The following is a 10,607-nucleotide window of genomic DNA, read 5'->3' as shown; positions in this document are numbered from 1 at the left end:
TGCTCTACACAAACTTGTCTTGTCATTGCCCTTGAGAAGGATACCTTTCTTCTTGAAAAAATGCATTGGAGCCTATGCCTTCAAAGCAAGTGTCTCTACTGAATTTCAAAGACCTTGGGGGTGAAAGGTGTTTCTGCCTCTTCCAAAGTTTAGATGATCAGTCCATTGGATGGTGCTGGCACTGGTTAGCTTGTTTTTCATCTGGTAGCAGAATTCATGGTTCAAAGTAGCACAGCATTATCTTTTGTAGACCAGATAATATTACAACTGATAGAGGAATAATCACACACACACTGCTTCATTTTAAACTTGTGTAGGCATTCAGCTACACAAACTATTCCCCTTCCCTAGGTCTTAAATGGTACATTGATGGGGAAAATACAAGGGAGCACTAAAGAAATTTATCTCAAATTACTGCAGGGAATTCAATTTGTGGCCCAGCTGAAATAAGTAACCACTTCTATTTAACAGGCTATAAAGAGATATCAGATGGCATTGTGATATATGTTCTTTAGGATGACCTTTGGCAGGCTATGGTGGGTCCTGAGGCATTTGAGGCCACGATTAATGGTATTGCTTTCTTGTGAATTTTCCTGTTAGCATTCTCTGTGAATCAGTGGAGTAGCGAGGTTCATTTCTTATCTAACAGATTTTTTGTGTGTGCATTTATTTCAGCCTTTGTAGCAGAACCACCAAACAATGGCTTTTGGTGAACATATACAGGGCTTCGAATGACAAAATTTAATAAAAAGATGTGTATTGTATTTGATCTTCAGGTAGGCATGTTATGGTATCTGTCATTTTGTATTTAGGTATGCAATTTGGACTTAAAGCAATTCTAACTAACATATATTAGAAAAGGTTATAATTCTCCCCAAATGGTCTCTCCTTTTACTGCAAAATAGTGATGTAGATTAATGTAAACAGAACTGAAAAAAACTTAGGTAAAGATAAACTACTCTTTATTGAGAATCATAACATTTAATAGATTATAATGACTTCTCCCGAATAGAAAAGTTATCTTTCAAAGTTATCTATAGAATTATCAAATATAATTTATTGAAGTCATTTCCTATAGCTTCCTTCAGATTTTTCAGAGCTATCATGCTGGAGTTAAAAAATCTCAAACTTCTTAAATTAACTATGTTATTTCAATAGGAAATGCCCTTCTCGATCCACAATTAATCTAAGATCAGCAGTACTCATTTTTTAATTCTTCCAAATTTCCATGAGGTTTCCTAAATTATATATATCATAAATATAACCATCCTTATTTTGGTCATCTTTTATGAAAGTTTTACTGTTTTACAAAATGAGCTTGAGACCCTGGACGCTTAAACTTCTATGCAAAGATTCACTCACACTCAAACTGAAAGGAGGAAGAAGAGGTTGTGCTAAGTTATTCTGTGCAAAAGATCCATCATTTTAAGATAGCCAATATTCCAGATTTCATGATATTATTTCTTCCTGTGGAAACATGAAACAAAAGTGCATAAAAGAATCCCGTAGAGAATGGAAAGGAAACTAAAGATCTCAGATGAAGAATAAAATAAAAATTAAAGAGCAATAGAAAAGTAAGTGAAGGAGCTAGATAAAAAGGAAAAGTAGATAATCTGCATAAGAAAAGTAGTTTGAAACATTCTTCCTAGGGTGCTTCTATTCTTCCTGACTTGTTGCCTGGTTTCAAATTCAAGTACCACCATAAGTGGACTATAGCATATCTGCACATTGTGCAGAGGAAACAGGACGATGAGAAAAAGAACAATTCTTATTAATTAAAAGTAATAATTTCCTAAATGAAAAATTCAGTAGAAAACAGGATGACTGCATGGAAGATATTTCTTGTCATATGAAGAAAAAATTGAAAAAAAAAAGCAAAAATATTGAGAAATATAGCATCACTTCATCATTCAACTATTAGGAAGTCTAAGAGAAAGAAGCGAGAAAACATAGGGGAAAAATGATCAAACAAGTAATGTAAGAAAATATCTTAGAGTAAAAATATTTATTGAAAGGACCCACAACAAAGCAATTAGTATGTGATTCGCATCAGTACCTAAAATATAGTAGGCATGCGATCCAGATCTGTTAAGGGGATCAGCTACACTGGATGCTAAAAAATGATGTAGTAATTACCTTCAGAGTGTGAGAAAAAAAGATATTTAATCTATGATCCTATGCCCAGCCCAACTATCAGTTAAGTGTGAGTATTCAATAAATTCATTTTCAGAAATGCAAGGACTTGGATTTTGTCATCTATGCATTTTTTTAATGAAGAAAAGATTTGAGGTTTACTCTATGAAAATAGGAGGAAAATCAGATGGCGAAATTAAATGATGACACTAATCCAAAAGGCAAAAAAACCAATGAAGATTGTTTTAATATTTCATTATTAATTCCTAATTTTACAAACATGAAAACAATTTACTAACAATGTTGTGCAAGGATTATAATATTAACACACAAAGTGTGAATTATTAGAGCATAAAACAAACTGATTAGCCTAAATCATAGCGAGCACTGTAAAGAATGCTATGCTGCCTACATGGCCTAACTCACAGGTAACTCTCATGGTGAAAGGAAGGTCCATTATCAGTGGTCATCATAACATCTCATGAAAACACTTGAATTAATGGATTTATATGTAAACTTATGTTACTAAATAATTTTTACACTTATTACACTTATTATTATATTTTCCTTCTAATACACAAATATTTCATTGTTTTAAAAATGGGTACGGTTGTACTTGTACTTACTAGTTGAATATCAGCCTTGAATGAGTCCAAGTTAGAAGAGAAAGTGAAGCTCCTAAAAGAATACATCCAAGAACAATGAAATGGAGTCAAATAGTTGGTAACTGAAAAACAAACAAACAAACTAGAATATATTGAAAACAATAAACTTACTTCTCTTAACAAGAAAAGAGAAGTGTGAGAAACTAGTTGTCCAAAATTGAATCAAGCTACAAAGGTGAAGATAATCTATTTAATGTTGAGGCCAGGAACATGCATCTTCAAGGAGCACAAGAGTGATGATATTAGAACGCAGAAAAGGGAATGCAATTGAGACAATAATATAAATACTGTTCATTGAGCTCATCCTTTAAATTCAATCTTTGTCTATGACTTTTCTATAAACAAGTAATTAATGTAACAGGAGGATTTAAAACATCATACATATGGCGGGTAGAGCTGACAAAAGTTGAGAATGCAATTAGGAAGAAGTGGTGAGAGGGGATGCTAGGGCACAAGGAGTAAGTTTAGCTGTGGCTAAAACTGATGAAACAATAAGGAGAGGTATAAGCATGTTATTTAAAGTTAAAAGTAGGAAGAATCAAAAATAATGTTATAACTATTAAAAATTGGGAAAGGAAGGAAAGATGATGTTCAATTTGAGTTAATTCTCATTTCTCATAGTGGAGAAGCAATAGGTAATATTTCAAATTAATAAACCAAGAAATATTGATATGTTTATATTACTTAGAGGAATAAAGCCATATGTATGCGTGTGTGCGCATGCACTCACACACACACACACACACACACACACACACACAAAGTAAAAACAAAGAAATCTGAGAGTGGTTACCTCCAGAGGCCTGGAGCTCAGAAGAGGTGTAGAGCAGAATATGGAAAGTATAAGGTATATAGATTTATTATTTTATAAAAGTCTTTTCATTATTTAAACACATGAAGACAAAGGAAGCCATTATAGGAGATTTATGAGACAGGTATCATGATCAAAACTTTGCTGGGGAATGAGCCTTATAAAAGATGGATTATAGAGATGGATATTTTGATGGGTACAAAATTTCGAAAGGAAGGTAACAAGGCTAATTTTATCTCTGGTTTCTCTACAAGGAAACTGAGGCATAGAGAGTTTAAGTGATTGCCCAAAGAGTTACTGATAGTAAATAAGGAATATGGAAGTGAACCTGATCTCCCAAATTTTATGTATTTTACATCCTTTAAGATTCACCCTTATTCTAAGCCTTTAATATAGTCATATAAAAGCAAGAGCAATATATTCTAAATCTCTTTTATATTCTTTTTTGGTACTAATTTTCCTGCAAAATACAAACTTTAAAAAATTCACTCTGCCCTTAAAGTGATTCAGTTAAAACCAACCACATAACATTTATCTAGGGACAGAAATAGTGCAATGTGGTAAGATAAAGTGTTTTTTCTACTGTGCATAATTGATAATCCCCTGATTCCCATAAATTCTGACATCTCATTGCCTTAAGACAAAAGAGCAAATGCTTAGATGTCTATTTAATAAAACATGGGATTTTCACAAAGTAAAATCTGACTGTATGTTGTATGTAAGAGATACCATCTCAAATAAAGTAACTCAGAAAGCCTAAAAACAAAGGGATGGCCAAAGATATAACAGACAAATGAAAACAATAAGAAAATAGGGGTATATCCTGATATAAAATGGACTAGAATTCAGACCAAAAGGCATTGAATGTAAAAAAGAATAAAATTTATAATACTTTTTAACCTATTTCCTGCTTAGAAAAAAAAAAGTGCAGCTTGCTGCCAGCATTAATTTAATTTTACATAAACATGCTCTTCGAGGTTAAAGAAAATCTGACTGGTTTTTAATGTGAAAATAAAATATAAAAACTGTTCTTGGAGTTATTTCTAAACAGAACTTGTCTGTAATCCTAATGTAACAGAAATGTATATAATGATCAGTATTTAATAATTTTTTTATGTGGTAAATTTCAAAGCATGAAACAACATAAAGCGGAACATCTAGGGTTTGACATTTTTAGTGATAGAGTATTATTACATTTTGTAAATGGAAATACCACTACTAAACACAGGACGCTATAGATAGAATGATGTCATTTGTTTCCAAAGACTATCAATATACTAGAGTGATGTGAAAATAGTAATAAAAACAAGATATTTCGTGGCAAAAAGTGGGGATAAGGTTAGAACTATAATCTGCAAGTTATCTCAGGGTAAACACTGCAGCGGCAAGTGCCAGTGGCAAGTATTCTTGGGGCAAATGGGAAATGGGTTAAAATATAATGGAAGCTAGGCTTGAAGATCCCCCAAGCAGACTAAGCTTAATCTAGCTTATTTCATGAATGTAAGTGGAACTTAGATTATTTCTTGTAAAAGCCTCTGATAATCATAAACAAAACTTGAGCATCATCCTAAAATAATACAAGAAAAAAAATCACTTTTTACCAATCTCCTGCTGTCTGGAAACCCCCCATTGTAATAACCAATCACTGTAAAGATTAAATAACTTCCTCATTCTTACTTTATAAGCCATCCTGTAATGACATGCCGAGCTTTATATCACTTCCCAGTTTGAAGTCTCCCTATTTGTGAATAGTTACTCACTCAATAAAATATTCACATCAAGTAAAGCTTTCTAAATTTTCTTTTGACATATTAAAAGCCACAATTCACAAAGAAGATACAATATTTATGAAAGTCTATGTACCAGAAACACAGCAATCACTTTCACGAAGCAAAAATTATAAGGAAGGAAAGGGGGGGAAAAAGAAAGAAATCCATTAAAAAGAGGAGATGTTATCATAACAATCTTAGTCCAAAATAGATCAAGTATACAAAAAAATAGGTAAGGATATAGAAGACTTATATGACAGTACCAATAAGGTGAGTATTATAATATATATGTACTCTATAACCCAGAATAGAGAATATTCCTTCCTCTCCAATGCAAACGGAATATGTACAACTACTGACCAAACACTAAGTCAAAAAGATAGCCTCAGTAAGTTCCATAAAATAGAAATTATAGAAAAAACCGCTATTTGATGACAATGTAATAAAACCAAAAATTTTAACAAAATCAGAAATTCCTAAATATTTACTTAAAAAAATCTATGCAAAATAATTCTTGGGTGAAAGAGGAAACACAAACTGAAATTTCTGTGTTTCTTAGAGAGTAATGATAATGTAAAATAGAATACCAAAATCTATGAGGTGAACACAAAGCCATGAATTCATAAACTTTAATATGGAAGAAATTATGAGTGAAACAGAAGAAATTAAGACAACCAAAAGAAACTACACAATTTATGCAAAAAATTTTAAATATTTATATAAAATAATGATAGTTATTTAAGGAAACACATTTTAACAAAATTGACTCCAATTAAGATAGAAAACTTGAGCAAATCAATTTCCGCAGGAGAAATAAAGGTATCAAATTTCTACCCCACATAAAAAAACACGAGATCCAGATGATTTCACAGGGAAACATCACCAAGTTTCTAAAGAACAGATATTTATTTTATTTTTATTTATATATATATCTTTTGCCTAAATCCTAAATCCCTATTTGTTTTTTATTGGACAGTTTTTAGTTTCAGAATTCAAATTGAGATTGAGCCTTACTTGTAGACCTCTACCATTCCCACTTCCTTCTCCCTACCCCCATAGATGCATCTTGTGAGTCTTTTTTTTTTTTTTTTTACTAAATCCCTAATTGTTTTTTTATTTGAAAGAACAAATATTTTTAACATTGTTCCAGAAAATGAAGGAAAACTCATAAATTTCTTTATGAAACAAGTATAACATTAATACCTAAACTTCAGTAAGATCTTTCTCTCTCTCTCTCTCTCTCTCACACACACACACAAATCTTAACTATGAATATAAAAGCAAAAATCCTAAATAAAATAAGAGTAATACTACACTACATTTAGATAAATAATAATATATGATGAACACATGGAATTTATTTCAAGAATTCAAAGATGGTTCAATGGTAGAAATCCACTAATATAGTAAATTATATTAAGAGATCTAAGGAGAAAAATCAGATAATTATCTCAAAGATGCTTAAAGCCTTAGAAAGAAATCAACGTCGATTCCTTCTGGAAACTTTCAATGACAGGGAATTGATACTTCCTTGTCCTGTTTAACACTCACACACATACACACACACACACACACAAATACATACATACACACACAATACTGGAGACCTCTGGGGAAGGGAAAAAAATGATCCTGTCAAATCTCCTTAAAACAAGCAGACCTGCTACAAACACATTACTTGTATTTACTAGCAGACAGGTCACAAACAATCTTTACCTATAAAATACTTTTGGTAGGATAGACCTTATAGTAGAATACTATAAGGTCATTTTATGTCAACTCAGATATGGGTTTATAAGGCATAATTTATTGGAAAATGTCACATAAGCTGCATATCTAATCTAAAGGGGGCACAAAATGGGTGTGTTCTACTGAAATGGTTCTCTGCTCAAGTAATGTTGCATATACATTGCTTAAAAATTTGCATGATAAATCTAAACCAGAAAATATCCTTACATGGATATTTAGGACATTATGTTGATGGTCTCAGACCATTTTAAAAAAAAGAAACTGTATTATGCTAGTGTCTATATTGTTTTAGTTATTTATAAGTTTAGTATAGCATAGGTTCTATACTTTGTGTTGAACATAATTTTACAATTATATTCTAGATGTTATCAATCTAAAAGAAAAGATAATGATGATATTGATAGGGACAGAGTTAGAAGTAGAGTTTGAGGTGAAAGGGGAGATGGACAGAGATAGAGGCAGAGTCCTCAGATGTAATGCCAGTTCCTTATTTAATGGGCAAACAATAGAGTCATTCTCACTAAGGTAAGGAACAAAGTAACCATACCCACTATCTCTACTTCTATTTAACACTGTATTTGGAGCACTAACACAATTAAATAAGAAAAAATATAGGAAAAGCATTAGAAATAAAAACGTAAGCCGATCTCTTTGAAAATGATATAATATTCTGACAAGAGAACTCAAAGAATCAATGGTAAACTTTACTCAGTAAATTCACTGACTTATAATATTAATGAAAAACAGTTAAAAGCCTACACTTATACAATAATCAGAAGTTACAAAAGAAGAGAAAACCTCATTTATAACATCAACAAAAAACTTTAGGAATAAACTTAACAAAAAATATGTAACTCATATAAGAAAAAGTAGAAAACACTTCTGAAAGACACAAAAAATAAATACCTTGTTCTTGGATAGAAAGATTAAGCATCATAAAATTTCCAGTTCTCCCTAATTGTACATATAAGTTAATGTGATCTCAATAAAAATATCAGTTTTTTCCCCCTGGAGTTGAAATGGTTTATTATAATTTCATGTATAAAAATAAACATGTGAGAATAGGTAGGCAAACTCTAGGACTATGCTTATGAGGTATTAAAACATACTAGAAATGATAAGTAATTAAAACTGTGTAATACTCATGCATTCATAGACTGACAGACTAGTGAAAAATCCAGAAATGGATCCAGAAACATATGAAACCTAACTTCTGATAAAGATGTTATTTTAAATCACAGGAGGAAAAAGTACTTTTAAATAACTGACGTGGGAAATACTGGATAGTCACTTGGAAAAAGTTAAAATTGGATACATACTTCACACCAAACACCAGAATAAACTTCAAATGGATCAGAGATCTAATAGTAAAAAACTGGAAATATACAAGTCTTGGAAAAAAATACATATGATTTCCTTTTTATAATGTGAGTGTGAGAAACCCAGATACAGTTTTAAAAGATTGATTAATGTGACTTTAAAACAATATGTTGCATGAAAAAAAAAAAAAAAGAAAAGTCAAAAGACTTAAAACTAGAAAAAAATTTTAAAATATATCACCTGTAAAAGACTAACATCTCTAATACATACAGAACTCTTAAAAATATAGAGGGAAAGACAAAAACTTAATAGAAAAATAGATTAAAAATTAATTATATATCTATAAATAGACCTTAGATATATATATAAAAAGTTGAACTTCACCCATAATAAAAGAAATGCATATTTAAACCACATTGAGACCCTTTCTTACTTATCAAATTAGCAAAAATTCAAAGGCTTGACTATATGTTTTGTTGGATAGACTGTGAAGAAACAGTATGCCCTAACATTGCTGGGAGAGTGCAAAATTTGTGCAGTCTCTATGGAGGTGAACTTGGTAATACCTAACAAGCTACGTATGTATTTATCTTTTGACCCAGATATCCTACTACTATGACTTTACTCTAAATATGCACTAATATGCAATAATATAAAAATATGTATCTACGCATTAGTTAATTTTAGTATTAATTACAAAAGAAACATATTAGAAACAACCTAAAAGCCCAAACATAGGAGAAAGATTGTGGTACATGGATTACTATTTTGCTGTATAAAAGAATAAGAAAGAGCTCGAAGAACAAATATGAAGTAATTGCTAGGATATATTTTTAAGTAAAATACCTAAGATAAAAAGATCATATTTTAAAATCTACCCTCCAAGACCAATCACTGCAGAGCTCCAAGGGAATCTGAGCGAATGCTAGCAAAACTGCTGCTAACACTGACAGGGACTAAAACTCAGGGTAGCAAATTAAATATCTATAAGAAAATAAAGGCATTATATAAAAGCATTATTAAGACTTTATATAAAGCAGAGATTTAAGAGGCTTAGACGCCACCTACTGGAAACCAAAAGAAGACAGACTTCTTTGCAGCAGGCTGGAGAGAGACCTTTATGTAATAAAACTTCTTTCTGGAAAAAAAGCGGAACACATTTCCATTAATGCCCAGGCAGAGAAATATTCCATTAAACACCATGAACAACCACAGTGACAAGACATCTCAGAAAGAAAGAGAAAATCTCCAGAAAATAAGCTTACAGACTAGAAATATACAACTTAAATGACAGAGAATTTAGAATGGTACTTAGGAAAAAACTCAGTGAGTTCCAAAATGAATCATATCAACAATTTCAGGAATTGGAAAAACAACCAGATGAGCAGAGCAAAAACCCTCAAAAAGAACCAAATAGAACTTCTGGAGATAAAAAACACACTGCAAGAGTTGAAAAATGAAATAGCAAGCTTGGGAAATAGAGTTGACAAATGGAGGAAAGGACCAGTGATAGCAAAGACAAAAATCAAAATAAATCAGAAGAAAGAAGAGACTAACCGAAGAATGAAAAATAATGAAAGAGAAATTGAAGAACCAGCTGATACCATCAGGAGAGGAAACATAAGAATAATGGACATTATCGAAGGCAAAAAAAAAAGAAGCGGAGACGAGAAAGCATTTTCAGACAAATAGTAGATGAGAATTTCCCAAATCTGAGGAATAAGTTGGAGCTTAGAATTCAAGAAATCAACAGAATACCCAATTACCTAAACTGAAAATGCCTTCACCAAGACACATTGTATTAAAATTATCAAAAGTCAGCGACAAAGACAGAATTCTCAGGGCAGCCAGGGAGAAGAAAATGGTAACTTATAAAGGAAAACTCATTAGATTATCCTCGAACTTCTCAGCGCAGACTATACAAGCCAAAAAGGAATGGAATCAAACATTAAATTATTAAGCGAAAGGAACTACCAGCCTAGAATAATGTATCCAGCCACGCTCTCCTTTAGATAAGAAGGAGAAATAAAGACCTTTCCAGACATACAAAAATTGAGGGAATTCTCCACCATGAGGCCTGTACTATAGGAAGTACTGAAAGGGGTCAGCTCACCTAAAACAAAATAACGACAACAACAAAAAAACCCAAAAACATAATTA

This window comes from Pteropus vampyrus, unplaced genomic scaffold, assembly GCF_000151845.1.
Source record: "Pteropus vampyrus isolate Shadow unplaced genomic scaffold, Pvam_2.0 Scaffold74, whole genome shotgun sequence".
NCBI classification, from domain to species: Eukaryota; Metazoa; Chordata; class Mammalia; order Chiroptera; family Pteropodidae; genus Pteropus; species Pteropus vampyrus.
Note: the sequence above shows the minus strand (reverse complement) of the source record.